The following is an 18,170-nucleotide window of genomic DNA, read 5'->3' on the forward strand; positions in this document are numbered from 1 at the left end:
GCACCTATGTACGGTAGATGGTTCCAATGGGTTCCCACCGGTAACCCGCTCCCCAGCCTGGATATGAGCCGGGGGAGCCCCTTTTGCCCGCAGGCTCTGGCCCTGAGAAACGGTCGCCTCGGCGGCGGCAGTGTCTCCCTCTCTTGGTCGGACTGTTGCCTTCTGTCGGGACCCGGCTGCTGGGAAACCAGGAGGTTCCCCTCACTAACGAATTCGGCAAATTCTCGGCGACTCCTAGCCTTGCCGGGGTCCGCAAGCCCCTGCCAGACGGTGCTGGCCTCTCCCTGCGTACCGGTCCGGCACCGCCGGGCCACCGCCCGTCCACGGTCCCCACGGTAGACTCCAATCGGCCACTCCTGCAGACGGCCACCACCGTCTGCCAACCTCGCTGATCCGTCCGGGCCACACACCTGGACTCACTTCAGGCTGCTTAGCTGTCACTTTTCTCCTCTCTCAACTCCACTCAAAACTGATCTGCCTGGTTTTCCCTCCTCCAGGACTGTGAACTCCTCGGTGGGCGGGGCCAACCACCTGGCCCACCCCCTGGTGTGATCATCAGCCCCTGGAGGAAGGCAACAAGGGTTTTGTGTCTGACTTCGGTGTGCCTGCTGGGAGTGTGGGATGTTGTGGTGTTGTTCTCTGTGGCCCCTGGCTTGTCCAGGGCGCCACAGGTAGTCTGGAGCTTACATCCATGCACAATTTACTTGTCTGTCTGTGGCCCCTCGGCTTGAAGCTGTTAGGGCCCCGCTCACTTTGTGAAGTGTAGCTATGCTCTTGAGGGCTGGCACTTGGGACTTCAATGGGCTGCTTTTTGGCAGGAAAACCCTGTCCCCCGCATTGTGCTGATGCCCCCAATCTCTGAGCTCTGTGGGAAGGTCCCCGAAGGTCTCCTTCCTCTGCAGGTTAAGTGCCAGGACGTTGAATCGGCTCCTGACCTAGGGCCCTGTACCCCGTCGTGCTCGGTACCGGTCAGTTTCTTTTGGGCTTGCTGGTGCCGACAGTCCTCCTAGACTATGTCCATCGCACCCCTTTCCAATGTCACTGCCACCGGTCCCCGACTCCTCTGGTCCCGGACCACCATCTGCGACCCAACCTCGGTCTAGCTCCGCGGGAGCTACTACTCCCCAGCTCCTCTCTCTTTGAGGGCTCTCACTACTCTCTTGCTTCCTCCCTCCCACCAGTCTGCCTGACCCCTAGGTGGGTGGCCCTTTTCCAGCTAGACCAACCCACTGGTGTGTCTGACAGGTCATGATGTGAGGTGTTGATTGGATTTGTGGTGCTGATGGTAGTGACACTGATTTCTTAGGAACCTGGAACCATGGGGGGGGGTAGGTCCTGCACCCTGGGAAAGGATGCAGTACCCTGTGGCACCCTGATGTACTCAGGGGTGCCACAGTATCATTCTGTCACCCCCATGAGTGGGATTCACTTGTCTAGTAACCAATTGTTAAACTGACAACTGGTAGAACACCACATTCTTTATTTCTTCATTTATTTTATATAGCGCTAACATATTCCGCAGCGCTTTACATACATCAGGAACACTGTCCCCATTGGGGCTCACAATTTATTTTCCCTATCTGTATGTCTTTGTAGTGTGGGAGGAAACCGGAGACCCCGGAGGAAACCCACGCAAACACGGGGAGAACATACAAACTCCTTGCAGATGGTGTCCTTAGCAGATATAACGACCTTCCGGTGCTTCTGGGGTCGAGGCAATGTGCAGTACCGTGACTGTCACTACCAATGTCACTTCTGCGCCACAGAGGTGTTGAAAATGTCGGGAAAGTAAGCATTCTGTAGTTGGAGCCAAAGAAACAAGGAACTTTTATTGTAGGGTGGTTAGTTTTCTGCGAGAGCAAAGTATGGATAGAGAGTATACAGTGGGGGAAAGTATGTAATGGGGCACAGTATAGAGAGAGGGGGCATTGTGAAGGGGGCACAATGAAAAAGGGGTACTGAAGGAGAAGGGGCAATATGGGTGGAATAGAGTGCGGACATAAGGACAGTATGAGAAGGGACAGTGTGGTTATAGTTCATAAGGGAGGACAGTGTGATGGTAATCTTTCAAAAGGTAGGATGGTGTTGAGGCAATATTTTGTAGGAGAGGGCTATATGGAGACAATTTACCAGTGTAAAAGACATATTTTTGCAGGAAGTACAGTAAAGGGGTAATTATTTATTCAGGGACACAGCATGTGTTAATACTTTTCTACAGGGGTAATTTACTGTAAATGATTCTGCTGTTGTTAAGAGCACATGTTGAGGAGTGTGGCAGTCGGTTGGAAAATAAAGAAGTCTGAAGAGACGAGACGAGCCGTGGATGTGAAAAGTCATCATGGCGTCTCGAGAAGATGGAGAAGGAAAGACGAGAATGACTCCAATCAGAGAAGAAGTCATGACTAAGATTTCTAGATGTAAATGTTTATTTGTGATACTTCCTGCATCTAATCAGTACTGTGGGTTACCGCCAATCAGTACTCTCGGGATCATCCTACCATTGTTAAGGACATACTCATTTGATACAATTGTACATATCATGGTGTGATCTGACATACTAATTGATCACAGAAGTAACCTTGATGCTGTATTCCTCTGCTGATGATTATTCTGGTATTGTATTGATGTACTGATGGTGGTTTTCGTGCTGCTTTTGTGTTCTGATGGTGGTTCTGGTGAGATATTCATGGGCAGATGATGGTTTTGGTGTTGTAGTCATGGTGGATCTGGTGATGTTTCCATGTACTGATGGTGTTTTTGGTTCTCTATTCATGTACTGATGATTGTTCTGGTGCTGTATCCATGTACTGATGGTGGTTTTTGAGTTGAGGTTTCAGTAATTGAAACTTTTGTTAATAAAGAAAAAAATATTCACCCCCATCCCCTGCCCACCCCTCTGCCGGCGTCAGTGATTGGAACTTGTGTTAATAAAAAAATGAATATTCACCCTCTTCCCCAGCCTACCCCTGTGTGCAGCATCAGTGATTCACTCAGACTGTCATATTGCTAACCAAGGATCACAGCACAATGTTTGCACTAGCCAGTGGTTTCACCTCACATGAGCGTGACAGCTGCATAGAAATACACGCTGACACATTCAGGTGAGGAGAGCTGCCTGCCAGTGCAAGCATTGTGCTGCGCTCCTCAGGCAGTAATACAACTGTCTGAGTGAATTTACTAAAGCCACGCACAGGGGTGAATATTCATTTTTCATTAACAGAAGGTTCAATCACTGATGCCAGCAGAGGTGTGGGCAAGGGAAGGGGGTGAATATTCATTTTTTTCATTTATAAAAGGTTCAATCAATGATGCCAGCAGAGTCGTGGGCAGGGGGAGGGCGTTAATATTCATTTTTACATTACCAAAAGTTCCAATCACTGACACTGGCAGAGGGCTGGGCAGGAGAAAGGGGTGAATATTAATTATTTCATTAACAAAAGTTGCAATCACTGACACTGGCACAGGATTGGGCTGGGAAAGGGGTGAATATTCATTATTTATTAACAAAATTTTCAATCATTGACGCCAGTACAGAGGTGGGCAGGCGATGGGGGTTCCAATCAATGACATCAGCAGTGGTGGGCTGGGGTAGGGGGTGAATATTAATTTTTTCATTAACACAAGTTTTAATCACTGATGCCGGGTTTAATGCTGCGCCAGAAACCACATGAATCCAGGAGTATGTGATGAAATCCTTTTTCTTTATTTCTGCAGGTCTACGCGTTTCAAAGACATATCCGTCTTCTTCATCAGGACAAAGAACAGTATCTGTTCTGTTGTCCTGATGAAGAAGACAGATATGTTTTTGAAACGCGTAGACCTGCAGAAATAAAGAAAAAGGATTTCATCACAATAAAGAAAAAGGATTTCATCACATACTCCTGGATTCATGTGGTTTCTAGAGCGCATTAAACCCGGATTTATTTTATCCTTATTGTTTGATCTCTCGCTTCGGGGCTGCTGCTCACCACTTTTTGATATATGTGCATCAAGGAATTGTGCCTGACACAACTTCAAGAGGCGAGTGTGCTTTTGGCACCATATTTGTGAAATCCTATACCTGGTAAGACCCTATGTGGTGCGCTTTCTCTTCCACAAACAAATAATTTTAATCAGTGATGCCAGCAGAGGAGTGGGCGGGATTCTAGGCAGGAAGAGGGGAGAATATTCATTCCATTAATTAACCGCCATGTGACTATAAACTTCTGGGCTTTCATCAACACAACGGGGCAACCAATAAAAGTTACATATCCTGAAAGGGCTGCCCAAGATCCACAACTATTGCTTATTTTTGGAGTAGGGCTTACGGTATATTTTAAGCATACTCCAAAGAGGCTGAAAAATCCTGCTAGGGCTTATTTTAGGGGTAGGTCTTATTTTCCGGTAAACAGGGTAGATAGATAGATAGGATAGATAGATGGATAGATAGAGGGATAGATAGATAGATAGATAGATAGAGGGATAGATAGATAGATAGATAGATAGATAGATAGATAGAGGGATAGATGGATAGATGCATAGAGGGATAGATAGATAGAGGGATAGATAGATAGATAGAGGGATAGATAGATAGATAGATAGAGGGATAGATAGATAGATAGATAGATAGATAGATAGAGGGATAGATGGATAGATGCATAGAGGGATAGATAGATGGGTAGATAGATAGATAGATAGATAGATAGATAGATAGATAGATGGGTAGATAGATAGATGGATAGATGCATAGAGGGATAGATGGATAGATGGGTAGATAGATAGATAGATAGATAGATGGATAGAGGGATAGATAGATGGATAGATAGAGGGATAGATGGGTAGATAGATAGATAGATGGATAGAGGGATAGATAGATGGATAGATGCATAGAGGGATAGATGGGTAGATAGATAGATAGATAGAGGGATAGATGCATAGAGGGATAGATGGATAGATGCATAGAGGGATAGATGGATAGATAGATAGATGGATAGATAGATAGATGATAGATAGAGGGAGAGATGGATAGATAGATGAATACATAGATAGATAGAGGGATAGATAGATAGATGGATACATAGATAGATAGATAGATAGATAGATAGATAGATAGATGGATACATAGATAGATAGATAGAGGGATAGATGGATAGATGCATAGAGGGATAGATAGATAGATAGATAGATAGATAGATAGAGGGATAGATGGATAGATAGATAGATAGATAGATAGATAGATAGATAGATAGATGGATACATAGATAGATAGATAGATAGATAGATAGATGGATACATAGATAGATAGATGATAGATAGAGGGATAGATGGATAGATAGATGGATACATAGATAGATAGAGGGATAGATGGGTAGATAGATAGATAGATGGATGGATGGATAGATAGATAGATAGATGGATGGATGGATAGATGGATGGATGGATGGATGGATAGATAGGTAGATAGATAGATAGATGGATGGATGGATGGATGGATGGATGGATGGATAGATAGGTAGATAGATAGATCTACAGAAAGTAAGGTAGTTAAAAACAGAGAGTGAGACATACAGTATATGAGATAGTATCACTGACTTATGGGAAGAAATGTTATTATGACACATAGGCAGATTTCTTGGCTTCTGAGAGATTTCCCGGGTTTGTGTCTCATATAGAAAGTAAGAGGACGGTCGGAGGAGGGCGATTTCTGGGAAATAAGGAGTTAGTTACTTTCTGCTCCTAAAACAGGTTACATGCATTTTTGCTCTGATTTAATAGATACACACTGCAAAGGAAAGACACACCAAACCAGTGAGTGCAGCCTAGTGTTACCTGTTATCAGCCTTTTCCAATTACTGGTAGATCATTATATTGTTGTAGAATGTATGAATTAAATAAGTGTCAGCATATACACACTCATGACTGTAGGAAAGTTATTGCAACCTAATCTGAGTGCAGCATAACGTAGGGACGGAAATCCTGATTCCAGTGATGTGTCACTTACTGTGCTGCTCGGTGTAGTTTTGAAAAAAAAAATCATCACTGTTTAACCCCTTCAACCCCCAGTGATTTTTTATTTTTCGGTTTTTGTTTTTTCCTCCCCTTCTTCCAAGAGCCATTACTTTTTTATGTTTCCGTCAATATGGCCACACGAGAGCTTTTTTTTTTCGGGACGAGTTGTACGTTTGAATGACAACATTAATTCAGCCCCATATTGTACTGAAGAAAGGGGAAAAAATTGCAAAAAAAAGTGCACTTTTTTTTTTTTTGTTCACCGTGTTCACTATATGGTGAAGCTGACCTGTCTCTATGATTCCCCAGGTCAGGACGAGTTCGTAGATACCAAACATGTATAGTTTTACTTTTATCTAAGCGGTGAAAAAAAATCAAAAGTTTGTCAAAAAAATAATTACACTTTTGGCGCCATTTTCTTGAGACCCGTAACGTTCTCATTTTTCGGGATCTGGGGCTCAGTGATGGCTTATTTTTTGCATCTTGAGCTGACGTTTTTAATTATACCATTCAGGTGTACATTTGATGGTTTGATCGCCTGTTATTGCATTTTAATGCAACCAAAAAAACGTAACTTTGTCATTTGGAGTTTTTTTCTCGCCACGCCGTGTAACGATCAGATTAATTGATTTCATATTTTGATAGATCGGGCGTTTCTGAACGCGGCGATACCAAATAGGTGTATATTTTTTATTGTTTGATTCTCAATGGGGCAAAAGGAGGGTGATTGGAACTTTTATTTTTTTTTTAATTTTTAATGTTTTTTTTACATTTTTTTTTTTTACTTTTTAATATTGATTTTACCAGTCCCCCTAAGGATTTTATGCCTACAGTGTCTAAATGCTTCTCCTGATCAGAGCAATGCTTCAACAGAAATGCTGATCTCCTGTGAGCAGGACCGCCATCAGGGCATTACAACCATGACTGGTGTATGGGGCCCGTTGAAGAAGGGGGCTTGGCTGGGCACAGGGTAAATACTTAGCTTTATTAATCCCCGGGCAGGCCAGGCCCCACCAGTCACAGCCACAGAGGGGCCCGGCGGTGTCGCTTGGCTACTACACATGGCTAATTTGTATACTAAAGGGCGGAGCATGCAAATTAGCCATGTGCTGGAATGGAGGCAGCAGGGCCGCCATCAGGGTATTACAACCATGACTGGTGCATGTGGCCCAGTGAAGAGGGGTAATTACTTAGCTTTATTAATCACCGGGCAAGATTGGCCCCCCTCTTCACTGGGCCCCAGTCACAGCCACAGCATAGCCATGTGCTGGAATGGAGGCAGCAGGGCCGCTATCAGGGCATTGCAACCATGACTGGTGTATGGGGCCCGGTGAAGAGGAGGGCCTGGCTGGACCTGAGGTACTTAGCTTTATCAATCCCTGGGCAGGATGGGCCCCCCTCTTTACCGGGCCCCAGTCACAGCCGCAGCAGAGGGTGCCGACAGTGTCGCTTGGCTACTACACATGGCTAATTTGCATGCAAAGGAGCGCAGCATGCAAATTAGCCATGTGCTGGAATGGAGACAGCAGGGCCGCTATCAGGGCATTGCAACCATGACTGGTGTATGGGGCCCGGTGAAGAGAGGGGCCCGGCCGGACCTGAGGTAATTACTTAGCTTTTTCAATCCCTGGGCAGGATGGGCCCCCCTCTTTACCGGGCCCCAGTCAGAGCCGCAGCAGAGGGGCCCGGCAGTGTCGCTTGGCTACTACACATGGCTAATTTGCATGCAAAGGAGTGCAGCATGCAAATTAGCCATGTGCTGGAATGGAGACAGCAGGGCCGCTATCAGGGCATTGCAACCATGACTAGTGTATGGGGCCCGGTGAAGAGAGGGGCCCGGCCGGACCTGAGGTAATTACTTAGCTTTATCAATCCCTGGGCAGGATGGGCCCCCCTCTTCACCGGGCCCCAGTCAGAGCCGCAGCAGAGGGGCCCGGCAGTGTCGCTTGGCTACTACACATGGCTAATTTGCATGCAAAGGAGCGCAGCATGCAAATTAGCCATGTGCTGGAATGGAAGTAAGTGCCGGAGCTCTGTTGGCATTCACAGGAAGTGAGTAATGGTAGCGTCGGGTAAATGGCAACATATTGGCGCCCCATGATTCTGTCAAGGGGCTGCCGATGGCGGCAGGGAAAGGTGAAATCCCCGCCGGAAGTCTGAAAAACAGACCTTCACAACCCTTTTAAAAAGGTTCTCCACCTACAGTTACTACAGAAAGTCTGAGCTGAGGACTGTCCTATCATCTGCTTTACCTCTAACCTTTATTACAAACCCCCGTTTCTTTGTCGCTCCTAATTGGGAGACCCAGACAATTGGGTGTATAGCTACTGCCTCCGGAGGCCACACAAAGTATTACACTAAAAAGTGTAAGGCCCCTCCCCTTCTGGCTATACACCCCCCCGTGGGATCACGGGCTCCTTAGTTTTATGCTTTGTGCGAAGGAGGTCAGACATCCACGCATAGCTCCACTGTTTAGTCAGCAGCAGCTGCTGACTATGTCGGATGGAAGAAAAGAGGGCCCATACTAGGGCCCCCAGCATGCTCCCTTCTCACCCCACTTTCTGTCGGCGGTGTTTGTTAAGGTTGAGGTACCCATTGCAGGTACGGAGGCTGGAGCCCACATGCTGATTCCTTCCCCATCCCCATTAGGGCTCTGGGTGAAGTGGGACTTTACCGGTCTCCAGGCACTGAGACCGTGCTCCTTCCACAGCCCCCGGAGAATCGGCTGGATATGGAGCTGAGTATCGTCAGGGACAGGGCCCTGCTTCGTTAAGGTACTCTGTGTCCCCGGGCATACCGCGCGCACACCGCAGCATGCTGGGCGTGTTAGTGCGCCGGGGACATCAGCGCTGCTGCGCTTGTGCCATTCCTCACTACAGCGCTGCTGAGTGAGTAGACTTAGTACGAACGGCCGCGCCGGCCGCTGGGGTCAGTTTTCACTGCGACGCGGCTGGGACTTGTGGTGCGCCGGGGACTTCCGCGCTAGCCGTGCATGTATGACGGCCGCGCTTATTACTACAGTCCCCGGCTTTTGCGGCCTAGTTCGTTTCGTTCCCGCCCCCAGACCTGCCAGTCAGGGGGAGGGCGGGACGCTGTACAGACCATCAGCGCTGAGGGCTGGAGTCTGCTTTACATACTCCAGCCCTCACACTGGGCACAGTGGGACGCCAGTTTCCCGCACTTTGTTTGTGGCACGCCCACGGTCCGCCCCTCCTCACAGGATGCCGGCAGCCATTTCTGTCTGCACGCTGAGCTGGAGAGGGGAGACTGGGAGACCCAGACACGGGATTCTGCGACCTCACACCCGCTTTTCAGCGGGCGGTAAGCAGCCCTCAAGGGCTCACCCCCACTTGTGCCGAAGTGTACTTTGTATTTTTGTGCTTGCATGCTATACATTACACTGTACGGTCGCTGGTTACTCTCTGCTATATACCCTCCTAGGTTACTCAAGGCAGACAACAGCATGTCGTCCGCAAAAAGCAAACGTGCCAAGGCACAGACTTTATATGCTGCTTGTACCGCATGTGGGGCTGCTCTACCGGCAGGTTCCACTGACCCCCATTGTGTGCAGTGCTCGGCCCCTGTGGCACTTGCTCAGCCGGGGCCGCTGCTAGAGGTGACCCAGGGAGAACCACCTGTGAATGCTGTCCAGGTGACAGGGACGGAGTTTGCAGTTTTTGCTGACAGATTGTCTATGACTATGTCTAAAATTCTTGAAACATTGCAGTCTAGACCAGTAACTCAGACCATGGGCACTGTTGAATCATTGCTCCCTGGTCCCCCTCAGCTGGAACACTCCCGAGCTCAGGAGGTGTCGCATGCAACCCAGGGTGACGACTCTGACTCGGACGACAGTCCCAGACGGCCTAAGCGGGCTCGCTATGAGCGGCCCTCAACTTCATCACACTGGTCAGGGTCCCAGCTGGACGACTCTCTGTGTGATGAGGCGGATGTGGCTGATCAGGATTCTGATCCTGGGACCGTTCTCAATCTGGATACACCTGATGGTGACGCCATAGTGAATGATCTTATAGCGTCCATCAATAGAATGTTAGATATTTCTCCACCAGCTCCTCCTGCGGAGGAGTCAGCCTCACAGCAGGAGAAATTCCATTTCAGGTATCCCAAGCGTAAATTGAGCACTTTTCTGGACCACTCTGACTTTAGAGACGCTATCCAGAAACACCACGCTTATCCAGATAAGCGTTTCTCCAAACGGCTTAAAGATACACCATATCCTTTTCCCCCTGACGTGGTCAAGGGCTGGACCCAGTGTCCCAAGGTGGACCCTCCAATCTCCAGGCTTGCAGCTAGATCCTTAGTTGCAGTGGAAGATGGGGCGGCACTTAAAGATGCCACTGACAGACAGATGGAGCTCTGGTTGAAATCCATCTATGAAGCTATTGGAGCGTCGTTGGCGCCAGCATTCGCAGCCGTATGGGCACTCCAAGCTATTTCAGCTGGGCTTACACAGGTCGACACGGTCACACGTACATCTGCTCCGCAGGTGGCACCCTTGACCTCTCAAATGTCTGCATTCGCGTCTTACGCGATTAATGCTGTCCTAGACTCTACGAGCCGTACGGTAGTGGCGTCTGCCAACTCCGTGGTTTTACGTAGAGCCTTGTGGTTGAGAGAATGGAAGGCAGATTCTGCTTCCAAGAAGTGCTTAACCAGTTTGCCTTTTTCTCGTGACCGACTGTTTGGTGAGCGTTTGGATGAAATCATTAAACACTCCAAGGGTAAGGATTCATCCTTACCTCAACCCAGACAAAACAAACCCCAACAGAGGAGGGGACAGTCTGGTTTTCGGTCCTTTCGAGGCTCAGGCAGGTCCCAATTCTCCTCGTCCAAAAGGACTCAAAAGGATCAGAGGGGCTCAGATTCTTGGCGGACTCAATCACGACCAAAAAAGACAGCCGGAAGAACCGTTACCAAGACGGCTTCCTCATGACTTTCAGCCTCCTCTCTCCGCATCCTCGGTCGGTGGCAGGCTCTCCCGCTTTGGCTACATTTGGCTGTCACAGGTCAAAGACCGTTGGGTGAGAGACATTCTGTCTCACGGGTACAGGATAGAGTTCAGTTCTCGTCCTCCAACTCGCTTCTTCAGAACTTCTCCACCTCCCGACCGAGCAGATGCTCTTCTGCAAGCGGTGTCCGCCCTAAAGGCGGAAGGAGTGGTGACTCCCGTTCCTCTTCAGGAACGAGGTCGCGGTTTTTACTCCAAGTTGTTTGTGGTGCCAAAGAAGGACGGGTCGTTCCGTCCCGTCCTGGATCTAAAGCTGCTCAACAAACACGTGAAAACCAGGCGGTTCCGGATGGAATCCCTCCGCTCCGTCATCGCCTCAATGTCTCAAGGAGATTTCCTAGCATCAATAGACATCAAGGATGCTTATCTCCACGTGCCGATTGCGCCAGAGCATCAGCGTTTTCTACGCTTCGTTGTAGGAAGCGAACACCTGCAGTTCGTAGCTCTACCTTTCGGGCTGGCGACAGCCCCTCGGGTCTTTACCAAGGTTATGGCAGCAGTAGTGGCAGTCCTGCACTCGCAAGGTCACTCTGTGATTCCGTATTTGGACGATCTACTTATCAAGGCACCCTCTCAAGAGGCATGCCAGCACAGCCTGAACGTGGCACTGAAGACTCTCCAGGGTTTCGGGTGGATTATCAACTTTTCAAAGTCAAATCTAACCCCGACCCAATCACTAACATATCTTGGCATGGAGTTTCATACTCTCTCAGCGATAGTGAAACTTCCACTGGACAAACAGTGTTCACTACAGACAGGGGTGCAATCTCTCCTTCAGGGCCAGTCGCACCCCTTGAGGCGCCTCATGCACTTCCTAGGGAAGATGGTAGCAGCAATGGAAGCAGTTCCTTTCGCGCAGTTTCATCTGCGTCCACTTCAATGGGACATTCTCCGCCAATGGGACGGGAAGTCGACATCCCTCGACAGGGATGTCTCCCTCTCTCAGACAGCCAAGGACTCTCTCCGGTGGTGGCTTCTTCCCACCTCATTGTCGAAAGGAAAGTCGTTCCTACCCCCATCCTGGGCGGTGGTCACGACAGACGCGAGCCTGTCAGGGTGGGGAGCAGTGTTTCTCCACCACAGGGCTCACGGTACGTGGACTCGGAAAGAGTCCACCCTTCAAATCAATGTTCTGGAAATCAGAGCAGTCTATCTTGCCCTACAAGCCTTCCAGCAGTGGCTAGCAGGCAAGCAGATCCGAATTCAGTCGGACAACTCCACAGCGGTGGCATACATCAACCACCAAGGGGGAACACGCAGTCGGCAGGCCTTCCAGGAAGTCCGGCGGATTCTGACGTGGGTGGAAGACACGGCATCCACCATATCCGCAGTTCACATACCAGGCGTGGAAAACTGGGAAGCAGACTTTCTCAGTCGCCAGGGCATGGACGCAGGGGAATGGTCCCTTCACCCGGACGTGTTTCAGGAGATCTGTCGCCGCTGGGGGATGCCGGACGTCGACCTGATGGCGTCACGGCACAACAACAAGGTCCCGGTTTTCATGGCGCGAAAGATCTACCACAGGACGTGGAAGATATTCTTATCTTGGTGCTCTGCTCAGGGAGTTTCTCCCTGGCCATTTGCATTGCCTATTTTTCTTTCCTTCCTGCAGTCTGGGTTGGAAAAAGGTTTGTCGCTCGGCTCCCTTAAAGGTCAAGTCTCCGCGCTATCCGTATTTTTTCAGAAGCGCCTAGCGCTACTTCCTCAGGTACGCACGTTCCTGCAAGGGGTTTGTCATATCGTCCCCCCTTACAAGCGGCCGTTGGAGCCCTGGGATCTGAACAAGGTCCTAATGGCTCTCCAGAAGCCGCCTTTCGAGCCTTTGAAGGATGTTTCCCTTTCTCGTCTTTCACAGAAAGTGGCCTTTCTAGTGGCGGTCACGTCTCTTCGGAGAGTGTCCGAGCTGGCGGCGTTATCATGCAGATCTCCCTTCCTAGTATTTCACCAGGACAAGGTAGTTCTGCGTCCAATTCCAGAATTTCTTCCTAAGGTGGTATCCTCCTTTCATCTCAACCAGGATATCACTTTACCGTCTTTGTGTCCGCATCCAGTTCACCAATTTGAAAAAGGTTTGCATTTATTGGATCTGGTGAGAGCACTCAGGATCTACATTTCCCGCACGGCGCCCCTGCGCCGCTCGGATGCACTCTTTATCCTTGTCGCTGGTCAGCGTAAGGGGTCGCAAGCTTCCAAATCCACCCTGGCGCGGTGGATCAAGGAACCAATTCTTCACACCTACCGTTCTGCTGGGCTTCCGATTCCATCAGGACTGAAGGCCCATTCTACCAGAGCCGTGGGTGCGTCCTGGGCATTACGGCACCAGGCTACGGCTCAGCAGGTGTGCCAGGCGGCTACCTGGTCGAGTCTGTGTGGCGCCCCTGACCTGGTCAGGCACCACAGAGTATTGCACCCATGCGGGAACAATGCTTCCAGGTAATCTCCAAAGGCCAGGATGAGGTGCACACACAAACATATAGTGACCAGGCCTCCCACATCACCAGAGGGGACCCTTGGGTAGCCAGCAGGGGTTAACTTCCAATTCCCAGCTGGGGGTGTGTTCAGGGGCTGGTTGCTAGGAAGCAGGGCGGAGAGAGAGGAAAGGGAGTCGAGAGCAGGAGGTTGAAGTGTAAGGAGGGGAGCAGAGAAGCTCTCGGGTAGACAGGTCCTGAGGAGTGCTGTAGCTGGAAGCGGAGGAGAACGGAGTACCGTGGGTCGGCCTGAAGAGCATCCAGAGAAAGAGGGGTGGCTGAGTACGGAGATCCCGGTATCCGAGCACATAAGGGGAACTAGATCCCCAGTCCAGGCAGCAAACCAGCCAGAGCTGCTCAATCTACAGGTGGGGATACTCCAGGCCCCCACCACTACTACGTAGCGCTCGGGCCAGGCAGCAATCAGCAGGCCCATAAGGGGACGGAGCTAGAAGCGATCCCACCAAGGCCACGCTGCCGGCAGACGAGCCAGAGAGAGGGGAGCAGGGTGGTAACAGCTTCCCTGGAGGGGTCCTACCACGCTTCAAGCAAAGGACCCTCCCAAAACAGAAGGGGTGCAAGGAAGGCGAGTGGACAGCTACCCTCAGAACGGCCTCCTGGAATTCCTGGTTCCACCTGGTTATCACAGTGTCGCCCGGGCATCTCACCGTGACCTCCCAACAGTGAGTAAACACATTGAAAGACTTTTAGACTGTGTTTGAGTCATTCTGCGACTTGTGGTACTACAAACCCACACCGGGCCCTGGGGCTTGCCTCACTCTCAGGAGGCTACTACATCCGACTGCACCCACCATCAGCCCCAGGCGTCCCCTAACCTGCAGTGGCGGTCCCCACTGACCGCAATACTGAGAGTGGCGTCACGATCAAAACCGAAGATTCCCTACCTGTGACCAGCACCAGCTACGTGGAGTCCCTGAAGGTATGCACCGATACAACACCTGTGGGGCTTCACATCTGGCGTCACGAACAGGATAAGGACTAGACCTGTTCAGACAGGTGACCGTGTGCCTCAGAGGTCCGACCGCAAAAATTGAACCGCCGCCATATTGCCATCTTCAAAAGCGCGCGCTGCAGCCCGCGCGAGGGAGAAGAGCACCGCCCACGAAGAGGTGTGGCCGCCCCAGAATCCCCACAATTCAGAGAGCGTTCTGACCCAGGAAGTGGAAAGGGAGCGCGGGGATTTCTGAAGAAAAATGGACGCTGCAGGAGGTAATGCCCCTGGTCAGGGCGACGCAGCCCAAGCGATGCCAGCCCCTGTCGCGCTGGACGCCGCAGCGCCTGGTGCCGCGGTCGCAGCTGCGCCGGCCGAAGTCGCCCCCATAATGCCAGTGTCCTTGTTGTATGCCCCAGGGGCGCAATGGCTGCCTCAATACGCCGGTAAAATAGACACGCTGACCGGGTTTAAGAAAAAGATCAACACCCTACTAGACATGCACGCGATGACTGGTAAACAGAGGGCCGCTGTGGTGCTGGGACAATTGACTGGAGCAGCAGAATTGGAAGCTGAGTCCTGGGCCAATGATGACCGGAGCTCTGTTGAGACCATCTTTGCCAAACTAGCAGCTGCTTTTGAACACCGCACGGAGGGAGAGCTGAGAACGGACTTCTATCACTGCCGTCAGAAGCCCCAAGATAGTATAAGAGACTATGCCCTCAGGCTGCAGGCTGCACTACGGGCTCTCAAGCTGGTGGACCCTGTCAGTGACCAGGAAGGAAACCGGATGATGAAGGAACAATTCCTGCGGGGCCTGCGCTCTCCTGAGGATGGGAAGCAGATGAAGCTGTGGTCCCTAGAACACCCCGACGTGGACTTTGCCATTCTGAAAGACCGGGCAGTGAAAGCACTCCAACCCCCTGTGGACACAGACCCTGCCAGTTCCACGGCTGCAGGAGCGGAATCCTCCACGCAGGCCCTGATGACTGCAAAAGGACTCAACGCGCCAGCAGAGACCATAAGTACGCTATCCTCCCAGGTGCAGCAGCTCACTAAGGACGTCGCACAAATCCTGAAAGCAATGCAGTTGCCCTCAGAGACCAAAGTCCCTCATCAGATCCTGCTAGCCGACAACCCAGAGGACGTCCCTTGGATGCGGAGGAGAAGGGGTCCCCCAACTCGAGGCAGGAGCAGTGATCGCTATGACTCAGCTGGACAACCCATCTGTCGTCGTTGCCAGAAGGCAGGTCACTATGCAAGGGCCTGTCCTTTAAACGAGTCAAACCTGGGGCCGAGGGCCAGTCCTCAGGATTAAGAAGATCAGGCCCAAGTCGCTGCTGTGATCAGTACGTGGGTGGACGTCCTGTCCTGTCCATCGTCTTGGACGGGATCCCTACCCCGGCATTATTGGACACCGGCTCTCAGGTCACCACGATCCCGTATGTCCTTTATCGGAGGTTTTGGTCGGACGACGATCTCCGACCACCGGACCCCTCCCTCACCATCTATGCTGCCAACGGACAGCCTATAGACCAGATCGGGGTCAAAGAGGTAATCATAAAGGTGGGAAGGCAGGAAATGAAGGGACAAGGACTGATTGTTGTGGACACTGATGTTAGAGAAAGGAACCCGCAAATGATTTTAGGCACTAATGTCATAGAAAATTGCCTAGGGGAAGTGTTGTTGTTGCTTCACCAGATTGTTGAAGGTGCTGACGGCAGGTCGCAAAGAGCCTTGCAAAAGGAGATCCGAATCATTCTGAGGAAGCAACAGGTAAAACAGACTGGCGGTGAGATTGGTAGTGTACGGGTGATGGATGCTAACCCCATTGTGATACCCCCACGGAGTGAAATGATGATGTGGTGTAGAGCAGCGGTAGGTCTCAGAGGACAAGATTACCAGGCTGTACTAGAGCCCACTCATTCAGACCACTGGCCCACGATTCTGGTAGCCAGGGGGGTAGTTGATGTACACAAGGGACGAGTGCCTGTACGGGTGTTGAACTGTGGGGAGGAGGAAGCCAGACTACCAAGGTACGCTACCATAGCCACACTGTTTACGTGTTCAAATGACGCCATAACACCCGTAGGTCCCCTGACACAAGCTGACTCCACAGAGGACGAGACCTCCCAAAAGCAGTTAGAGGATTGGTGTCAGAAACTACACGTGGGGACTGACTCTACACCCGACTACCAGAAACATGGGGTTTACAGGGTCGTGCAGGAATATGAGCAGGTCTTTAGTAAGAACCCACTAGACTTCGGTAGGATCAAAGGGGTGCAACATCACATACCCACAGGCAGTCATCCTCCCATTAAGGAAAGACATAGGCCTATTCCACCAGCCCATTACCAGCGTACAAAGGACATGCTGAAGGACATGAAGGAGGCAGGCGTCATAAGGGACAGTTGTAGCCCCTGGGCAGCTCCCCTGGTCCTGGTAAGAAAGAAGGATGGCACGATGAGGATGTGTGTGGATTACAGACGGATAAATCAGATAACACACAAGGATGCCTACCCTTTGCCAAGGATAGAGGAGTCCCTCGCTGCCTTGAAAGCCTCTAACTACTTTTCTACCCTAGATCTTACTAGTGGCTACTGGCAAGTATCTGTAGCAGAAGAAGATCGGGAGAAGACGGCCTTCACCACCCCAATGGGCCTCTGTGAGTTCAACAGCATGCCATTTGGACTCTGCAACGCCCCCGGGACCTTCCAGAGGCTTATGGAATGCTGCCTAGGGCACCTCAACTTTGAAACGGCCCTGCTCTACCTGGATGACGTCATCGTGTACTCCAAGACCTACGAGGACCACCTGAAGCACCTGGCTGAAGTCTTTGAAGCGCTATCCCAATATGGAATGAAGCTGAAACCATCCAAGTGCCATTTACTGAAGCCAAAGGTCCAGTACCTAGGTCACGTGGTCAGTGCAGAAGGAGTAGCACCAGACCCAGAGAAGGTCACAGTCATCCAGGAATGGCCCACACCTACTACCGTCCGGGAGGTACGTCAGTTCCTTGGCTTGGTAGGCTACTACAGAAGGTTCATCAAGGGCTACACGAAAATGGCAGCGCCTTTGCAAGAGCTCCTGGTAGGCCACCCAAAGAAGAAAGGAAAGATCTCCGGCCCGCCATTTCACTGGGGAGAAGCAGAAGAACACTCCTTCAGACAAATGAAAGGGGCCTTGACGGGTGAAGAGATCCTAGCCTACCCTGACTACGGTCTGCCATTCGTACTGTACACCGATGCCAGTAATGTGGGACTGGGAGCAGTGCTTTCACAGGTGCAGGGAGGCAAAGAGCGTGTGATTGCTTACGCCAGCAGGAAGCTCAGGCCTACTGAAAGAAACCCGGAGAATTATAGCTCATTCAAGCTAGAGTTCCTGGCCATGGTATGGGCTATCACAGAGCGGTTCAAGCACTACCTGGCAGCCACCAAATTCACTGTCTTCACGGACAACAACCCCCTGACCCACTTGGATACTGCTAAATTGGGTGCCATGGAGCAGCGTTGGGTAGCCCGACTGGCGAATTATGACTTTACTGTCAAGTATCGAGCTGGCCGCAAGAACGGCAACGCAGATGCTCTGTCCAGGATGCCTCACCTAGCAGACGAGGGTGAAGATGTAGATGATCTTGAAGAGATTGAGCTGCCAGCGTTCCATCGCCATGGAGCAAAACAGTGTCGGCAGTCGCGTGCCAACCGCCAAGAGGTGACCCTGAACCCACTACCTC

This window comes from Anomaloglossus baeobatrachus, chromosome 6 (assembly GCF_048569485.1).
Source record: "Anomaloglossus baeobatrachus isolate aAnoBae1 chromosome 6, aAnoBae1.hap1, whole genome shotgun sequence".
Taxonomy (NCBI): Eukaryota; Metazoa; Chordata; class Amphibia; order Anura; family Aromobatidae; genus Anomaloglossus; species Anomaloglossus baeobatrachus.